Here is an 18402-nt window from a genome sequence, read left to right as displayed (position 1 = left end):
ACACACAGAGACAACTTAAACGCTTTGTTTCCTTCTTTTAAGTCAGTTGTATGAGGGCTTTTGTCACAGTGATGGAAAAGCCATTAACATGCCCTCCTTCTTGCCCTACCAAATGGCCGAGGTAGGGTGAGAAGGCAGTAAGACCCTTGGCATGGCCAACGTCCTACTATGCAATGAGAAGTTTAAGTCCCTCTTGTATTTTGAAGCCTGCCCTTCCCGATGGTCTGAAACTAGTGTTGGCTCAAAACCGTTAAGTGTTTTTCCTGGATTTATGTCTCCCTCCGCGTCCAATTGGCCACCATGCAGCTTCCATAGCCTTCCTGACTCCTCCCACTTCTCTCATGAAGTCCCACAGATCTCCACACTTTCCCCTTCTCTGTCATCAGCTTGACTGCCCCAGGGTCCTCATCCTAGCTGGAGACACTTGAATTGGTCTCTTAAAGCCAGCAGGACAATATCCAACTTGTGCGACACCTAACGTAAGAGCCAGCCCTCAGATGACCTCCCAGCTACCTCCATCTGAAACCACTTAATATTTATGTCATACCCCATGACTTTTCAAATGCTGAGCCCTCAGCTTGGCCCACCCTACCCCATCAAGTTCCCACACATCCTTGTAGATCCTGCCTTGGGAGAATTCCCCTAGACCCACCACCCATTCAGTCCTTCCATCCCCTCCTTCCTTCCAGATGCCACTTTTCCTCTTCCATGGCACTTCCTTTACAGCCTATGACATCCTCCTGCATGCCAGCCTTCCACACTAGAGGACCACTTTGTTTCTGTATCCCAAAATTGAGACAGGATCTGCCTTCGGTAGATAATAAACGGCTGGTGAAGGGATCGTGGATCCCCTTCCAGAACCTGCTTTCTAGCATGTTCATGGGGATGACAGAGCTCTTGAAACACCTCTGTCCTGTGAAGGCTCCTGCTCATCTGAGCGAGATGAGGAGATAAGGAGCCATCCTCCAGCCTCTTCCTGTCTCTCTCTGCCTCCCAACTATCATGCCATGACAGCTCTTCCCCGTTATTTTGGTGCTGGTGCCAGAAGGATGATTAGCTAGGAGGAAACCACCTCCCCTGTGGTCTCTGCCCATGGTGTGGTGGAACCAGCTCTTGTCAGCTCACTGGGACCCACTGGTAGGTTATCAGGAACTTTCAAAGCCTCTATATATTATGTGAATAGTTTGACATCAGCCATGGTGGGAGCAGATGGGCAGGACTCCCTGCACCACCCTGGATCCCACTGTTAAATATTTACCAGCTTGCCAGGCCATAATGGTACACATCTTTAATCTCAGCTCTTGGGAGGCAGAGGCAGGTGGGTCTCTGTGTGTTTGAGGCCTGCTTGGTCCACAGAGCGAGATCCAGGACAGCCAGGGCTATTCAGAGAAACCCTGTCTTGAAAAACTGAAAAAGAAAAAAAAATTACCAGTTCACCCACAAGCTCAGCCCGCACAGCTTGGCAAGAGCTGGACTCAGCCATGGCCCACCCAGAGTGGACATTTCTTCTCTCACACCTGTCCACTCAGTCTAGCCCAAGTCTTCCAAGACAGCAATCACTGGCTCATAAACAGGCACATTCTATCTAGCTGAGAATGAGAAAGTCTCCCAGGACTATCTGGGAACTGCTGAATGGAGAGGCTCCTTGCATTGAAGTGGCTGGAACTTTTGAGCCATGATGAGAAAGGCCTCGGGGGGGGGGGGGGGGGGAACAGAAGGAGAAAAAAAGAAATGGAGACTCCAGACAAGTCTTCACAGCATCGTGGGGGTCCTGAGGCATCTCGGGGTCCTGGGCCCTGTGCTGAGTCCCATTATTAGACTTCCATGTCCTGAGTCAATGAAGTCATTTTCTTAAAGCCACCTTGGGCTTTTGTTGCTTTCAAAGGAATAGGTACGATGTGCCGTGCAGCCTGTTCTGGTTCTGATTCCAGCCTGTTCTATAATGTGGGAGGTACCTCTCCAGGTACTACCTTGTTCAAAGCAATGCTTCTCTAGACCTGCCCCTAAGGTCCTCTAATGGGTCCTACCCCTGTTGTACTGGCCTGGGAAGTAAGTCACTGGGCATCAGAGCTGGTAGTGTCCCCAGGGGATTCTGTCGTGCAGCCAAGGTTAAGAAGCAGTGAGCTAGGTCATCTGGGTTCCACGATGGACGGTTTCCTCCTCACGGAAGGAAGGTTCTTCTTATCTGAGCCCGTCCCCTGCCTTCCACAGCTGACTCCCGCTCTCTCTTCCTCCTAAGTCTCTGGTTGGAGCTGTTTTCAACTCTTTCAATTATTCGATCTCCTTATCTTCATGCCGCTGAGAATAGCTTACAAGATTTCTCCAGCAGCAGCTAAATTCATCTGCCTGTCATTTTGTTTTCATTATCCTTCATCAAAGTCTCTCACACAGCTTATGAGAACATTTCAAGAGATGGGTTTCAAACAAACAAACAAAAATCCACCCAGGAACATCTGCCCCCAGGTGTTAGAGACACTCCTTGCGGAACTGGCCTGCACTCGAGCTGAGTCGCCTCCTGGGTTCCTGCCAGTCTGTAAAGAGCACTCTCCTGCATCTCTGTCTTCCACTCTTATCTCTCGTTTCTTTCTTGTCACGACTAACCAGCCATTGTCTTCTGGAGGGTGAGGCTTTGGTCCAACTTTTGCCCCTAATGAAAGCAGCCATTCTAAATGCTTGCTCACAGAACGTGGCTGCCTGGCCATTGTAAGGCTATCTCCATTGAGAATGTGAAGGGGCTCTTGCTCTTGTGGCTGACGGGTGGGTGAGGGCTGTTAGCTGTAGGCTGTTGGCAAAAATAGCAAGAGTTCTAAAAGCCAACCTTCTTGCTTGCTTTGGGATGGGTTCATCAAAAGAGGTGGTCTGGATGGGTGCAATGCACGAGAACACCTGTCCTGATTGCCTTTCTGTTGCTGGGGAAAAAACACACTGACTAAAAGCAATTTAAGGAAGTAAAGGGTATATTTGGTTTCTCCTTCCAGGTCACAGTTCATCTTTGAGGGAAGCAGGGCAGGAACTCATGCAGGAATTTGGAGCTGAAGCCATGGAGGAACAGTTTGCTGACTCACTCACTCAGGCTCAGGCTCAGCTACTTTTCTCCTGCAGTCCAGGGTCATTTGCCTAGGGAATGGTGCTGCCCACAGTGGGCTGGCTGCTCCTACATCAATTTACAATCAAGACAATCCCATAGGCCAGTCTGATCAGGGAAATCTTCCACTGAAAGTTCCTTTTCAGATGACTCTAAGATGTGTCAAGTTGACAGGTAAAGCTGAGATGCTACCAAACACTTTTTTTTTTAACTACTATTGTGGTAAGAAAGAGCATATAACACAAGATCTGCCCTCTTAAGGATGTAATGCCGTATTAACAGGAAGTACCATGTTGTAAGACTGGTCTCCGGAACATTGTTACCTTGTAACATTGTGACCTTGTAACATTGTTACCTTGCTGAACTGAAACCTCGTGCCTGCTGAACAGCCGCTTTCTGCTCCCAAGTCTCCAGGCTCTGGCAGCCATGACTTTACTTTCTGAATTTGGCTATGAAAGGATCATACAACACTGACCTTCCAGTGATCATTCTGTGTAGCATAAAATCCTCACTTACATCGCTGGATAGGAAAGGATTTCCTTCCTCAAGGTTGAGTGATGGTCCACTGTATGAGTAGGGCATGTTTTCCTTATCTATTCCCTGGGCAATAGACCCTCAGGCTCTCTTCAGAACCCAGATACTGTAAACAATGCCATTGAGAAAACACGAGTTTCTTCAGGATTCTGATGTCAACTCTTTGGAGAAGAATACCTGAAAATGGGATTGTTATCCCATATGGCCATTCTCATTTTTGCATTTCATTGTAATTACACCGTCTGGCATCACCAGTGACAGGGCACCAGAGCCACGAGTTCTCTACATCTGTCACTACCTCTGCTGTTATCTTGTTGTCGTTTATACAATAAGATACACATACACACAGGGCAGCGGTGGCGCACGCTTTTAGTCCCAGCAGAGGCAGGCGGATTGCTGTGAGTTCGAGGCCAGCCTGGGCTAGAGTGAGTTCCAGGAAAGGCTCCAAAGCTACACAGAGAAACTCTGTCTCAAAAAAAGAAAAAAGAAAAAAAAAAGAAACACATACATACAAGCCTTCATAACAGTCAAAAGACATTGTTTCTTTTTGGCTCTGACTTGTACTTCTTAGATAGTTCTGAACCAGCCATTTTGAACCAGCCCTTCAGCTACCTGAACAAGACATTCATCTGTCTCCACTTCCAGCCTGTCCCCATGTGCCTGGGAGTCAGTCTGCTGGTGCAGCTGCCTACCTATCTTCAGCTCCTCCAAGCCAGGGATCCTCCTCCCAAGGTGCTATGTTGTAGCATCCTGAGCCTCTGATAGTTAGCCCTCATATGTCACCAGAGAAGATCAAAAATATCCCACCATCCCCTGGGGTGAGGTGGAAGGAATCATCCCAGGTGAAAACCTAAATGTTCTAGTCATCACTACCTCTGAGAGTCACATGGAGAGTCCAGATGCCTTCACTCCATTTCCCACTCCCGCCAGCGGAGCCAGCAGCTTTGAACACGGGACCCCTTCCTTCACCTGAAAACTATACAGAAACAGGAAGCCTGGGTGTGCAGCTGTCATACTGTGACCGTGAGGGGAAGGCCAGGTGGACCACAGAAACACCAGCCAGTGAGAACCCTGGGCCCGAAGTATAACTGGGGGGCAGTGAGCATGGTCTGACTCCAGACACACTCAGAAGGTAGAGTGCTGAGAAGCAGGAAGGGACTAGAGAGGTGGAAGCCCAGGAATCATGGCTTCGGTCAGCAAGCTGGCTTAGCAGCACCATCGCCTGTAGCAGACAGGCCTGGCAGCCTGGGTTCAATCCCAGAACCCACATGACGGAAGGAGAAAACTGATTCTCGGAAGTTATCTTCTGACCTGCACATACAGGGGGCGGGAAGAGGGAGGGAGAATAAATAGACGTAATTTTTTAAATGAAGCAACAATCATTCTGGAGGCAATACCACGAGATTGGGCAAGATAAGAGCCACCTGCCAAGGTGCAGAAAAACAGAAGCAGTTTTTTGGTAGTCATAAGGACAACAGAAACTACGGTGACAGCCTGTCCTGTGGGCATTGTTTTAAAGCACTCTGGGGCTGACTTATGGGAAGTTTGGGTCCTCAACCTTCCCACTGATTGAGAATCCCCAATTCTCTTCCAGTATGTTCTATTTCGCTTAAATTGGTTTCTGAGATTTGCAAATACAACCTCTTTATTCGGCGTGTGTGTGTGTGTGTGTGTGTGTGTGTGTGTGCATGTGTGTGTGTGTGTGTGTGTGTGTGTGTACATGTGTGGGAAGGGGTGAACACCCACTTTTGTTTGCACACATGGGGAGGCCAGAAGTTGGTCTCAGGTGTCTTTTTCTACCTCTCTCCACTGTCTACATTGATGCAGGGTCTCACTGATTGAACTATCTAGCCAGCTTTCTTCAGGGCTCCTCTGTCTCCACCTCCCACATGCTGGGATTACAAGCAGCCACCACACCCACCTAGCTTTACATGGTGCTTAGGATCCAAACTCCAGTCCTCACCCTGGCACAGCAAGGCCTTCACCTGCTGAGCACCCCTCCCTCCAGCTCCACAGAGCCTCTTCATTGACAAAAAACGGGCTAAATGAACTCTCCTGAGATAGTCCAGGATGTAAAGTACCATTCTTCCCATGGGGTGATACGTTCTCAAAAAGATCCACGAACTTTCGGACACCACCCATTTTTCTGCCGGGGGCTGACTGTTCCCTGCATGGCATCTCCCTCAGAGAGACAGTTTCTGCCAGTACAAGGTGGGGAAGTGTCAAATACTATTAAAACTTGATTGCTAATTCAAATGCTATTGTGCTTGATACGCTTGTCGTGTAAAGTGCACAATGTAGCTTAATAAAATTGATAGAACTCCCTTTGAAGATATTTTTGTCACAGAGGCACTTGGTAAAACTGTTTCCACCAGGTTCATCTGCCTCTGGCACGTTTTGCTAGCGGTGCATTTGCGTGAGCCCATCCAGGGCCCAGCAAAGCGTGTTTTCCAAAGGAGAGGCGGATGCAGCCTTTCCTTTTTATTTTGCATAATTAGTCAGACCTCCTCCAACTGCCTAATGATGCGGTTCATACCAGTCACCCAGAAACCAAATCAAAGCCATCTTGCATCTAAGCCACGTGTGATGAAATAAATAACCCACAGAGGTTACAGAAACCAACTCTGAAAAAGCTCATTAAAAATGCCAAGTCCAAAAATCAGTCTGTTTGAGGAAACATTCCTCTTCCTCTTGCCCAAGTTCAATGAAGATTCTCAGCTTGAGACCCAAGAGTGACAGAGTCACACTCACTAACAGGGTGGAGGAACCCGGCTTGCTGACTTAGAGCACAGCCAGTGTGGGATAGAAGTGATTTCCCAGTGGGGATGCTGAGGAGCTTTGGGGTGATGCTGGCCTAAGGTGAAAGCTAGGAGGTCTCATACAGACTACGGACTGCTGGAGCTTGGGTTCCATGCCCATAAAAGAGAAGCAATAGTGTGATGACATATTACTACCATGAGTAACAAGACCTGGGAAGACAGGGCAGAAAATCCTATCTGAAGTGACTGCACAAGAGAGGTTAATGGACTCCAAAAAAAATGAAAATATCAAATATAGAGGCTAGGGACATAGCTCAGTGGGCAGAGTGCTTGCCTTGCACACAGGAAGCCATCTCCAGCTTGCACAAACAGGGTTCCATCTCCAGCTTGCACAAACAGGGTTCCATCTCCAGCTTGCACAAACAGGGTTCCATCTCCAGCTTGCACAAACAGGGTTCCATCTCCAGCTTGGACAAACAGGGTTCCATCTCTAGCTTGCACAAACCAGGTGTGGCGGTGCACACCTGTAACCCCAGCCCTCAGGAGAGCCAGTATCTCAAGGTCATCCTCAACTACACAGCAAGTTCTACCTAGGGAGTTCTAGGCCAGCCTAGGCTACATGGGACTCTGTTTCAAATAAAGAAAATGAAAACCAGGAAACTTAGAAAGTACTAAGGACAGAGGTGGCCTCTAGTACTCCTGGATTCCAGAACTTGACTCTCAGCAGGACCTGGCATCCTCTACCCCTTGCCACAGCTTTCCCCAACAGGAGCTTTATTCCCAGACTTCTCAACTCCCTGGGGAGAAGGACAAAGGCCATCTGCCCCCACTTACATATTGTGTAAATTAACATAGGACATTCCTTGAAATTACACAAACGTTGGCCCATGATGCTGTCAACTGCCCTTCCCTAAGTCCAGCTTTGACGCATTGATTGACACCTGCCAATCACAGAGCAGTGACAAAGGGATCATAGGCTTGGGCAATAGAAAGGACTGCACACTGGGAAATCAGTTCTCAGAGAAAGCCTAATGTCAACCCTGCTGACTAGGGGGGATGGTCCTGGGGACAAGGGAGAAGAAAGAATGGCCTGATGGACACCAGTGCACACATAAAAAAATGACTGGGGAAGGAAAGGAGAGAGGAGGGAAGGAGGAGGGAGGGACGGAGGGCGGGACAGAGGGCGGGAGGAGGAGAAGGAAAAAGAACAGATTGAATAGTATTGCCCACGTGCCTGAAGCACAGTGGATCTTCAGGAAGGGCCATCCAAGTGGAAGCAGCATGCTGGCTTGACATTCGAAGCACTTGACACTTCTGTCTGCAGACTAAAGATCCTGGCCTCCCGAGGCACACTGAGTTTTCAGGCACGGGTTCAGACCAGTTTATTTTCATCTTAGTACAAGTGCACTGAACAGAAAAACAGGAAACAAACAAAAAAATCAGTCTTTGGGCCTTTTTGTTGTTGTTGTCATTGGTTTGGTTTGGGTTTTGGTTTTGTTTTGGGGTTGTTTTTGCCAATTATTTGCCTTTTTCTTTTTTTTCTTTTTTCTTTCTTTTTTCTTTTTCTTTTCTTTTCTTTTCTTTTTTTTTTTTTTTTTTGTACTTTCTTTTGAGTGTGGCTAAGCTGCTTCACAAACAGTCCTCTACCTAGTAAAATCTAGAAAGCAGATCCTCTAGAGTCCAGATTTACAGCCTGGGAGGTCCCCAAAGAATAAAGGTCCAGAAGTGGCTTTACTGTCAACCCTGATGCCACCTGCCTGGCTTCTCCCACAGCGTGAGCAGGGCCTGAGAGATAGGAAAAGTTTGCACCTGAGACCCAAGGAGCCCAGGGACCTCAGCCTCCATCCAGACACAGGAAAGGTGCTGCTTACAGGAGCTACAAATTACTTAGACTATAAACAGAAACTTCATCTCCTAATGGAAATGGTTTCAGTGGTTTTCCTCGCCAAGATTGATAGATAGATAGATAGATAGATAGATAGATAGATAGATAGATAGATAGATAGATGGATAGATAGATAAAATTATTAGTTGTTGTTAAGTCAATTTTTTGTTTGTTGGTTTGTTTGTTTTTCTTCAAGGCAGGGTTTCTCTGTCCTGGAACTCACTCTCTAGTCAGGCTGGCCTCTCACTCACAGAAATCCACCTGCCTCTGCCTCCCAAATACTGGGATTAAAGGCATGCACCACCACTGCCTGGCACAATAAATATTATTTTAATGAAAACACATGACAGTGTTAGGGGCAAAAAATTTCTCTCTCTCTCTCTCTCTCTCTCTCTCTCTCTCTCTCTCTCTCTCTCTCTCTCTCTCTCTCTTTCTCTCTCTCTCTCCCTCCCTCCCTCCCTCCAAAGAAAATAAGTTCACTCAGTACACTTCAAAGGACCAGCAGGCGTGACAATAACAGAAGAACCATCTGTGTACAGGAACACTTGTGTTTCCTTGTGGAGGAACTATAATCACAGTAACACACCACATCGGTATAAGTTATCTGATAATGGGTGAAAACTGATGATCCAAATTTTCCAACTAAGAAAAAAAAAAGAATAGCTGTAACTTGTCCCCTTTCTCACTCTGCACCAGAAACATGGAATCTTTGACAGATGTGGCCTAAGCCAGGTCTGTGTGGATTCATACATACGCTGCATATTTCAATAAAACTTTCATGAGGTCTGGAGAGAGGGCTCAGTGGTGAAGGGCATTGGTTGCTCTTGCAGATTAGCTGAGGTCAGTTTCCCAGCACCGACATGGTGGCTCACAACCATCTGTAATTCTAGTTCCAGGGGTTCTGATGTCCTCTCCTGTCCTCAGTGGGTAGTTCACACACATGGTCCATGTACTCACACATACAATAAAATAAAATCATTCTTCTTTAAAAACCTTCATTCACAAGAGTCTGACATTTTCATATCCATCTGGATAACTTTTACAACCATCACTCCCTTGAGTTGGAACTTAAATGAATAACACTTTATCAAGTCCCCATCAAATTTCCACAAATGAGTACCGGTTATTATGGGTGCATTTCCATGTTGACAGTTAAAGATCACTTCCTCCGTTTGAATGTATGTCACTAAACCACGCAGAACACTGTGAGATGATTTACCAGCCAATCCCACTGATGGGCAGCTGTGTGCTTCAACGTACAAGCAACAGTGCAAGGAGCATCCTCCACGCCCATCATCTCATGCACGCCCATCTCACGTACGTGTCCAAATATCCCTAAGAAAATCCCTACGGGGAAGCACGGGAAAGTGTAGATTGCACAGCTTGCTCCTGGAGGTTCTTCCCCCCAGTTTGCTTTGATGGGACCCCAGGTGTTTCCTTTCCCACCCCCTTGCCAGCACTGAAGACTCCATCCCATGTAAAAGTGGTGCTTAATTTTATTTGAAATTTGTAATTACTGAGCCTGCATAATTTCAACTGCTTAATGGATTCTATGAATTGCCTGAGGCCATTAAATTTTATTACTGTACCAAGAGTCCGTAGGGACATTTGTTGAGTGCAGATCACACCGCAGGCACCTCATCTAGTGTCTTCCTCTCCCCACCCCCCTTTTTTAACTTAAATGTGTGTATTTATTTGCACACTTGTCATGGGAGGTGCACATGCCACCGCTCAGCTGTGGATGTCAGAGGACAACTTATGGGAGTTGGTTCTCTCCTTCCACCACGTAGGTCCCAGGCACTGAACTCAGGCCACCAGACTTGGCGGCAAGCCCTTTAACCGCTGCGCCATCTCACCAGCTTCCCTCATCATTCTTCCAATGTCCCGTTCTAAAGTCAAGATTTGGAGCTACAAGCAACACAAACAACTTTGAATGAAAAGGTAGAAATTTTTTCACCCAAACAATCCTGTGTGAAGAACAACTTTTTCAAGTTTTTTAAAGGACTTTGCACAGAATGGCTCAAGCGACTATCACGACCCCTCCAGACTGCACTCTTAGACCACACTCCCAGGTTTGGGGTAACACACCGCAAAACTCCTGCAGCAGTAGCTCCAGAACCCCAGAGGGACCCACACTCACCTACCATCGGTATTCTTCAAGGTAGAGCCTATGCTTTCACACTCAAGTCAGGCTCCACAGGAAGCTGTCCCTCAGTGCCTGTGTCCTAGCTGCAAGGGAGGCTGGTAAAGTGACACTCCGCTCTTCACAGCAGATGATAAGGACTCAGAACATGGATATCAAGCCACAGAAAACATACAAAAAAAGGAAATTTAAAAAGACTAAACTATAGTTGGTTAAAATTTTTATTTAAAATGTATTGCAGAACCTGAAGCTCTAAGCCATCTCCAGTTGGGGGGGGGAATCTATTTGTCCTCTTAATCTTTCTGGATACACTTAGGAGATACTTGATTCTTGTCTTAGTTAGGGTTTCTATTGCTGTAACGAAGCATCATAATCAAAAATCAAGTTGGGAAGAAAAGGGTTTATTCAGCTTATATTTCCACATCATCATTCATCATCAAAGGAAGTCAGGACAGGAACTCAAAACAGGCAGGAACCTGGAGGCAGGAGCTGATGCAGAGGCCATGGAGGAGTGCTGATTATTGGCTTGCTCCCCATGGCTTGTTCAGCCTGCTTTCTTATAGAACCCAGGACCACCAGCCCAGGAATGGCACCACCCACAATTAATCACTAATTAAGAAAATGACCCACAAGCTTGACTACAAGCCAATCTTATGGAGACATTTTCTCAACTGAGGCTCCCTCGTCTCTGATGACTCTAGCTTGTGTCAAGTTGATGTAAAACTAGCCAATACAATCCCTTACTGTGGGAGGGGGGTGAGTTTCCCAGGATGCAAGATAAACATTCTCAATCAAATATGATCCCCACCTTCTGGTACTGAAAACATCAAGGGCTGGTGAGATGGCTCAGCAGGGAAGGGTCCTTGCTGCCTAGCCTGAAGATCTGGATTTAATCCCCAAAATCTACAGGTAGAAGGAAAGAACTGACCCCCAAATCCACACATGTGCTTTGTCACACACACACACACCACCACCACCACCACCACCACCACCACCACAAAGTAAATAAATAAATATAAATAAATGCAGTACTTAAAAAAGAAAAATCTTTAGAAAATCGTCAGAAAGTAAAAGTAGAAGCTAAATTATCCCTAAAGAATGAACAGAAATGTGTTCTTTAGCCAGAGTCCACCCCTTGGCCCACCCCTTCCCATTCTTCTGCAGGGATAGCAGCTTTGTGAAGAAGTATCTTGTGGTGTTGATTAATGTCTTGACAAATGGAGACAGGTGTGAGCATGTTTCGATATGCACATTCCATTTGTTTGACTTCCTCTATGCTACATGGAGACTGGACAAATGTATACTCCAGAAGCTAAGCTAAAAGGGAGGGGAGCATAGTGGTGAACACCTGGGACCTCAGCTACTGGGAAGGCTGAGGCACAGAGATTGCGAGTTCAAGGCTCCTCTGAGGTGCAGAGTGAGATGTGATGAAGACAGGTCTGTCGCTGCCCTGAGGAAGGACTGTGCACCGTTTCCCTGTTGGGAATTAGGGCTCAGTATCTTTAAGGAGCAATCAGGTGCTTTCCCAATAGGATGGCAGGAGGAGCCTCTGTCCTCACCCTCATCCACTGAGTCAGTCACACTACAGACTCGCAGTGGTGACATATGTGGGCCCTGCTGGCACAAAATATGTATGGGCAAAGATATACAAGATACCTCAGAACTGTAGCCATGTTCCCTTCAGGAGTTCAAAGTCATGGGACATTTCCCGGTGGGGTTGTTTTGTTTTGCTTTGTTTTGTTTACTTCAATGGGGGTTTTGTTTTATGTGTGCACATGTACTGTGTGCACGTGAGTGCACACTCATGTGGAACCTCAAGTGTGTGCAGGGCAGAGGTCAGTCAACCTCGGGTGCTCCTCCCCGGGTACCAGGTACCATGTTCCAACACACATTCTCTCATCGGTCTGGAGCTCACCAGTAGGCTAGGCTGATGGGCTATCACGCACCAGGGCTCCTCCCATCTCCACTGACCCGGCTAGGCTCACAAGCACGTGACGCCACGCCCAACCTTTTATATGGGTTCTGGGGGTTGAACTTGAGTCCTCACGCTTATGTGGCAAGCAGCTTACAGACTGAGCCGTCTCCTTGGTCCTTGGTGTTTTTGTTTTTATTTTTAATATTTGTTTTTATTTTAGGTGTGTGAGTCTGTCTGCATGTCTGTGTGTGGTATATGTGTGCACTGCCTGTAGAGGCCAGAAGAGGGTGGCAGAGAGAAAGTTCAGCAGATCTCTGACATGGATGCTGGAGGTGGACCCAGGTCCTCTGGAAAAGCAGCCAGTATGCTTAACCTCCAAGCCCCCTCTCCAGACCCTCATCTTCCAATTTTTAACCTGAAGGTGATTGTTTTGGGGGGTGGTATAAATTTTGTTTGGTTAGCTAAAAAGAGAAGCCAAATCTATGAGCAGCTGTGGCTTGAAACAAAAAATAAATCTAAGTTCAGTAGAGTCTGTGCCCACAGAGGGGTGCAGAGGGGAGCAGAGGGGAGCAGAGGAGTGCAGAGGGGAGCGGAGGGGAGCAGAGGGGTGCAGAGGGGAGCGGAGGGGAGCAGCAGCACCCAGAGGATAAGATAAGGACACAAATCAGCCTCCTCCTCCCAGAGTGGACAGTGGAGTGGCTCAGAGGTCTGCCATGTGATCGGATGTGGAAAGAGGAGGTCAAAGAATGAAGATGAAAGAGGGTGAGGAAGGGAGAGAGAGAGGAAGGGAGGAAGGGAGGGAGAGAGAGAAACAGGTGAGTCTGGAAATGGGCAACATTTCTAGGGATCCTGCAGTGGTGGTGCAGGAACATAGGGGCAGTGGGAGGAGCTGGAACAACATGAACCATTCTTTTAAAAGTCCTCGGGCTGGGGTTGGAGAGATGGCTCAGCAGTTACGAGTACTGGCTGTTCTTGCAGAGGGCCTCCACGGGCACCTGCACACATGCAGCATCCGTTCACACGCACGTTAATAAAAACAAATCTTTTTTAATGTGTGATGAGGGACTGGGAGAGAGTTCAGTGGATAAAGTGCTTGCCACAAGCACAGGGGCTGAGGTCCCTTCCTACGTCCATGGAGAGAGCAGGCGACCGTGACTTGTGTTCCCAGCACCAGAAAGGCGGAGGCAGGAGCATCCTGCGGCTCACTGCTGCCTAAACTTACAAGCAAACCAAGTACCAATGAGAGACCCTGCCTCAGGTAACAAGGTGGACAGCTCCGAGGAACACCCCGAAGCTGTCTTCTGGCTTCCACATGCACAGGTATAGCCACGAAAACTGCACAATGGCACACATGCATGTACACAAATGTTATATACAAAATAAGTCATTGATTGAATGGTTATTGCTTGAATTTTGTCAAAACATCTGTCCATGTATTACATGGGTACTTAGGAAAAGATTTTAATGACTTCAGGAAAGATTTCTCAAGCACACTATGATGAAGACCTCTGCACAGCGCAGAAATCCATTTCTTAAGGATTAGGGGCCTAAATTTCACATGCCTAGTCTATCACTCTCACAGGGAAACGTGAGCTTTAAACCATAACAGCTTAAGAAATGTGGAACACAGTGAGACAAGTTAAATTAAGAAAAACTGTCAGGCATGGTAGTGCACACCTTTAATCTCAGCACTTGGAAGGCAGAGGTAGCCGGGATTCTCTGAGTTCGAGGCCAGCCCGTACATAGAGTGAGTTCCAGAAGAGTCAGGGCTACGTAGAGAGACCCCATCTCAAAAAGAAAAAAAGAAAAGAAAAGGAGAGAGGGAGAGAGGAGGGAGGGAAGGAAGGAGGGAGGGAGGGAGGGAGGGAGGGAGGGAGGGAGGGAGGAAGGGAGGAAGGGAGAGAGGAAGGAAAAGCCATTGATTTCAGCTATTTTCTTTTCTGACCATGGAGAGAGTATCATTTGCTTTTTTTGGAGGTGGTGTGGCTTGGTGCAGCTTTTAAAATGATGGTGTCTCATCCAGCAGGGTCTGAGTTGAGTCTAAAGAGAAAGACAAAGAAGCCGGAAAAGAATCAAAGAGGGAGAAAGTGGGTCAGAGTTATTACGTGGGCAGGATGAGCTTCAGACACAGACTTCTGAAAAACAAATTGAAAGATTGTCCTGGAAATGATTTCAGATAATAGAAGTCCCTGGAAAACTGGACAGAGTCTCATTCCCAGACCACACGGCCTCTCTTTGTCTCTCACAAAGGATTTAAGTGGACAAGCAGACAGAATTAATATTTACAATTTATTTCCTTTGAGTGGTGATGTATATAGAGAAACAATAGCCCAAAGACCTATGGGACTGCAGTAATTTAAACTTACGTCTTTCGCCTCTATTGTACCCTGTGTGCCATCGGGACTTCACACATACTGACGGATTCAGGGTCATGTTATACTTCTTAAAATGGAATTTCACACATAGAAGCTGAAAAATAAAACAATGTCTGGGAGGAAATCTCATAACATGTTCAACAAGAATTGTATCAGAATTCATAGCCCCATCGTCATTTTTATTATTATTTTTGTAAAAAGAAAAAAAAAGAAAAAGAAAATGTTAAATACACAACTAAATAGCGCCCTCTAGTGAGGCACACTATGTATACAAAACGCTCAGAATTTGACCTATTTCCAGAAAATGCTGTTTCGGATTTGCTGTAAATAAAATTGACTGTGCTTAGAATATCGTCCTTTAAATCGGGGTGCTCTTTGTTAGTGCCACCATCTTCGTTATTGACTCTCCTTTATGACGAGTGAAATGCCGTGCCTTAGTCTTTAAAACAGCTTTCTCTTCTCAGGGAACATCAAGATGTCAACTCTCCATCACTTCCCTTATTCAGACATGTCCTTTGTTTGGAAATCCCTGCTTGCTACCACGACTCCAGATACATGACGACAGAGACACATTTACTGGCCCTTACATGCTCATCTCCTTCAGGCTCGGGGCAGAGCTGCTATGTCGTCTTAGGGGCCAATGATGACACTGATAACTACCAAATTTAAAGCCATATTTAGGCAGAATGGAGATGAGGAGAAAGCCAAATTCAGCATATTTCAAGAAAGTACCCAGGCCTAGCACAACCTCCATGCCATCGTTAATCTTTGTATCTCTGCTCGGAACACAGAACAGCTCACGAAAGCGAAAAGTATTTCAAAGCTACCGAGTTGAGACAGTCTGAAGCACAGTCAGAAAATCAACCACAGGGGTCCCAAAACAAGGTTCTCAGAAAGACAGGCGCAGGGAACTTTTTATCATAGGAGGATTACCAGAGCACCCGCCCAGGGTGTGCCCTGCAGAGTCTTGAGCATATGACCATCTCATCCATCCATTTATCTTTCTAACATTTGTCTTTAAGCAGGTTGACTTTCATTTAAATGTAGGAAGACCAAAATCATGTCACAAACACAAACCAACCATCAAATAAATAAAATGAAAACCTGCTTGTAAATAGAGCGAGACTGAAGTAGGAGAGAGGAGGTGGGATCAAAATCACATCCAGTGAAGCGCAAATGCGTGCAGCGTTCTCATGGAAATCAGTGGGGGGGGGGGCCCTCCAAAAATTAGAACTAGATCTACCGTATGACCCAGCCATGCCACTCCTGGGCGTACACCCTAAGGACTCCAAACCCTCCCACACAGACACTTTTATTTCCAGGCAATTGTGGCCATATCCACAACAGTAAGGAGATGGGATCAGCCTAGAGGAGCAGGATGAAAATGTGGTACTTACTACACAACAGAATCATATTCCGCTGAAAAGGAAAATGAACTCAGGAAAATAGATCTGGAAAGCATTGAGTGGGGTAGCCCAAACTCAGGACGACAAACACCACACATTCTCCCTGAGCCTATAATACAAGCATGTACTTATATGTACACAATGTGGGGAGAGTCTTAAAAACCTAGAAGAGACCAAGAGAAGGTAATATTAGATAAAGAGGGGGCACAGCGTGGGCAAAAGGACACGTGGGACGTGACAGGAGGAGTCCAGCAGAAGAGGCTACGAGACAAAGGGGGAGGAAGTGGAAACCAAATCAGACTTGAGAGGCGGAAAGCAAGCTAGAGGTTCGGGCCTGGGAGATGCCCAGTGGACCAAAGCACTAACTGTCGACCCTCCCGACCTGAACCCATCCCTGAGGCCCAAAGGAGAGAGCTGACTCCTGCAGGTTGACCTCTGACCTCTGTGTGTATACCATGACATGCATGTCACACACATACACACACACACACACACACACACACACACACACACAAATAAATAATAGAAAGCAAGACAGAGCCTCGTATGGAGCATCCCCCGGGAACCACGGTCTCTGGACCCTTGTTCCCCGTGTTCCCTGATGACTGGTGAGAGGCTGATAGGCCTGAGGTGAGAGAATGGGTTACTTTTTGTTGCTGTGACCAAACACTTGTGGAAACTACTTAAGAAAGGCACGTTTTCTTTGGCTCATGGATTCAGACTCAGTTCGTGGTCAGCTGCATCTACCGTAAAGCAGAACAGCGTGGTGGACAGGACACTGTGGAGGGCATAGAGAAACAGTCACTTCATCATGACCAGGAGGCCGAAAGAGACTGGGAGGGAGAGGCCGAGGCCAAGGCCAAGATATACCCTTCAAATACACACCCCAAAGAGCTCCTCCCCGCAACCAGGCCCCGCCTTACACCGTTTCTACTTCCCCCAACAATCCCTTCATTCACAAATCTCTCAGGGGTTAATCCATTGATCAGGTCATAGCTCCCATGAGTCAATCACCTCTCCATGATCAGCTCCACCAGCTGGGGAACTGAGCCTTCTGGGGGACACTTCATATCCAAACCATCACAGGAAGTTCGCCCATTTTGGCCGCACTGGAATAATGAGAAGGTTCTGGAAATGACACCTATCGGCGACTTTTATTTTGTTGTGAAAAAAATACCATGACCAAAAGCAACTCGGGAAAGAAAGGACTGGCCTCGGCTCATGGTCCCAGAGCGACGGAACCTCTAACAACAGGGAAGGTGTGGTGGCAGGAACCGGAGACCAGCCTAGCAGTCAGGAAGCATGAGAGAGAACAGGAAGTGCGGTGAGGCTGTAAACCCTCAAAGCCCGCCCCCAGTGACATACTTCCTCCAGCAAGCTTCCATCTCCTCAAAGTTCCAATACCCTATCCCAAAAGTGCCGCCAGCTGGGGACCATGATTTCAAATGTGAGTCTATGGGGCACATTTCCCACTCAAATAACTGCGCGAGTCCTTTGGTTTCTACCATCAAAGGATAGCACACTTTGACGGGTGCTTGCGAGGGCAAAGGGGCTCCTGGAAACGATGTTGAAACATTGTTACAAGAGGAGGAAGAAATTCTATGGGTGGAGAGACAAGCCGGGCAGTGAAAGGTCAAACACGCACACAACAGTGGGACACACGCACTCACAAGAAGCGTGGTCCTGCACAACCAACGTTCTCACCCTTAGTAGACAGCCAAGCCCAAATCATGGGGGGCGGGGAGGGGGACAGCAGCCATATCTGGGGTCAAGGTGCCTGAGATGAAACAGCAGTCTAGTACAGTGCCAGACGGTGTCTGTCAACCTGACACAAACCTAGACGTACCTGGGAAGAGGGAAGCTCGCCTGAGGAACTGCCTCCCTCAGAGTGACAGGCAGGCAAGGCTGCGGGGCATTTTCTTGACTAATGACGGATGTGGGAGGGCACAGCCCACTGTGGGTGGCGCCGCCCCATGGCAAGTGGGCCTAGCTTGTGTATGAAGGCAGGCTGAACAAGCCATGGGAAGCAAGCCAGTGAGCAAGCAGCGTTCCTCTGTGGCCTCTGCTTCAGTTCCTGCTTTGAACTTCTGTCCTGACTTCCTTTCATGACGGACTGTAGGATGAAATAAACTCTCCTCTCTTAAGTTGCTTCTGGTCAGGACAGGCAGAGAAGGCAAACTGGGACCACTATGGCTCATCAAGTTACCATGGCAACCAGGTAACCTCTCTGTGCCTCAGTGGCCACAAATACAAAAGAAATGAGGGAGCTGACAGAGGTCTTTATCTCCTGGGGCCACCAC

Source organism: Peromyscus eremicus, chromosome 4 (genome assembly GCF_949786415.1).
Source record: "Peromyscus eremicus chromosome 4, PerEre_H2_v1, whole genome shotgun sequence".
Classification (NCBI taxonomy): domain Eukaryota; kingdom Metazoa; phylum Chordata; class Mammalia; order Rodentia; family Cricetidae; genus Peromyscus; species Peromyscus eremicus.
Note: the sequence above shows the minus strand (reverse complement) of the source record.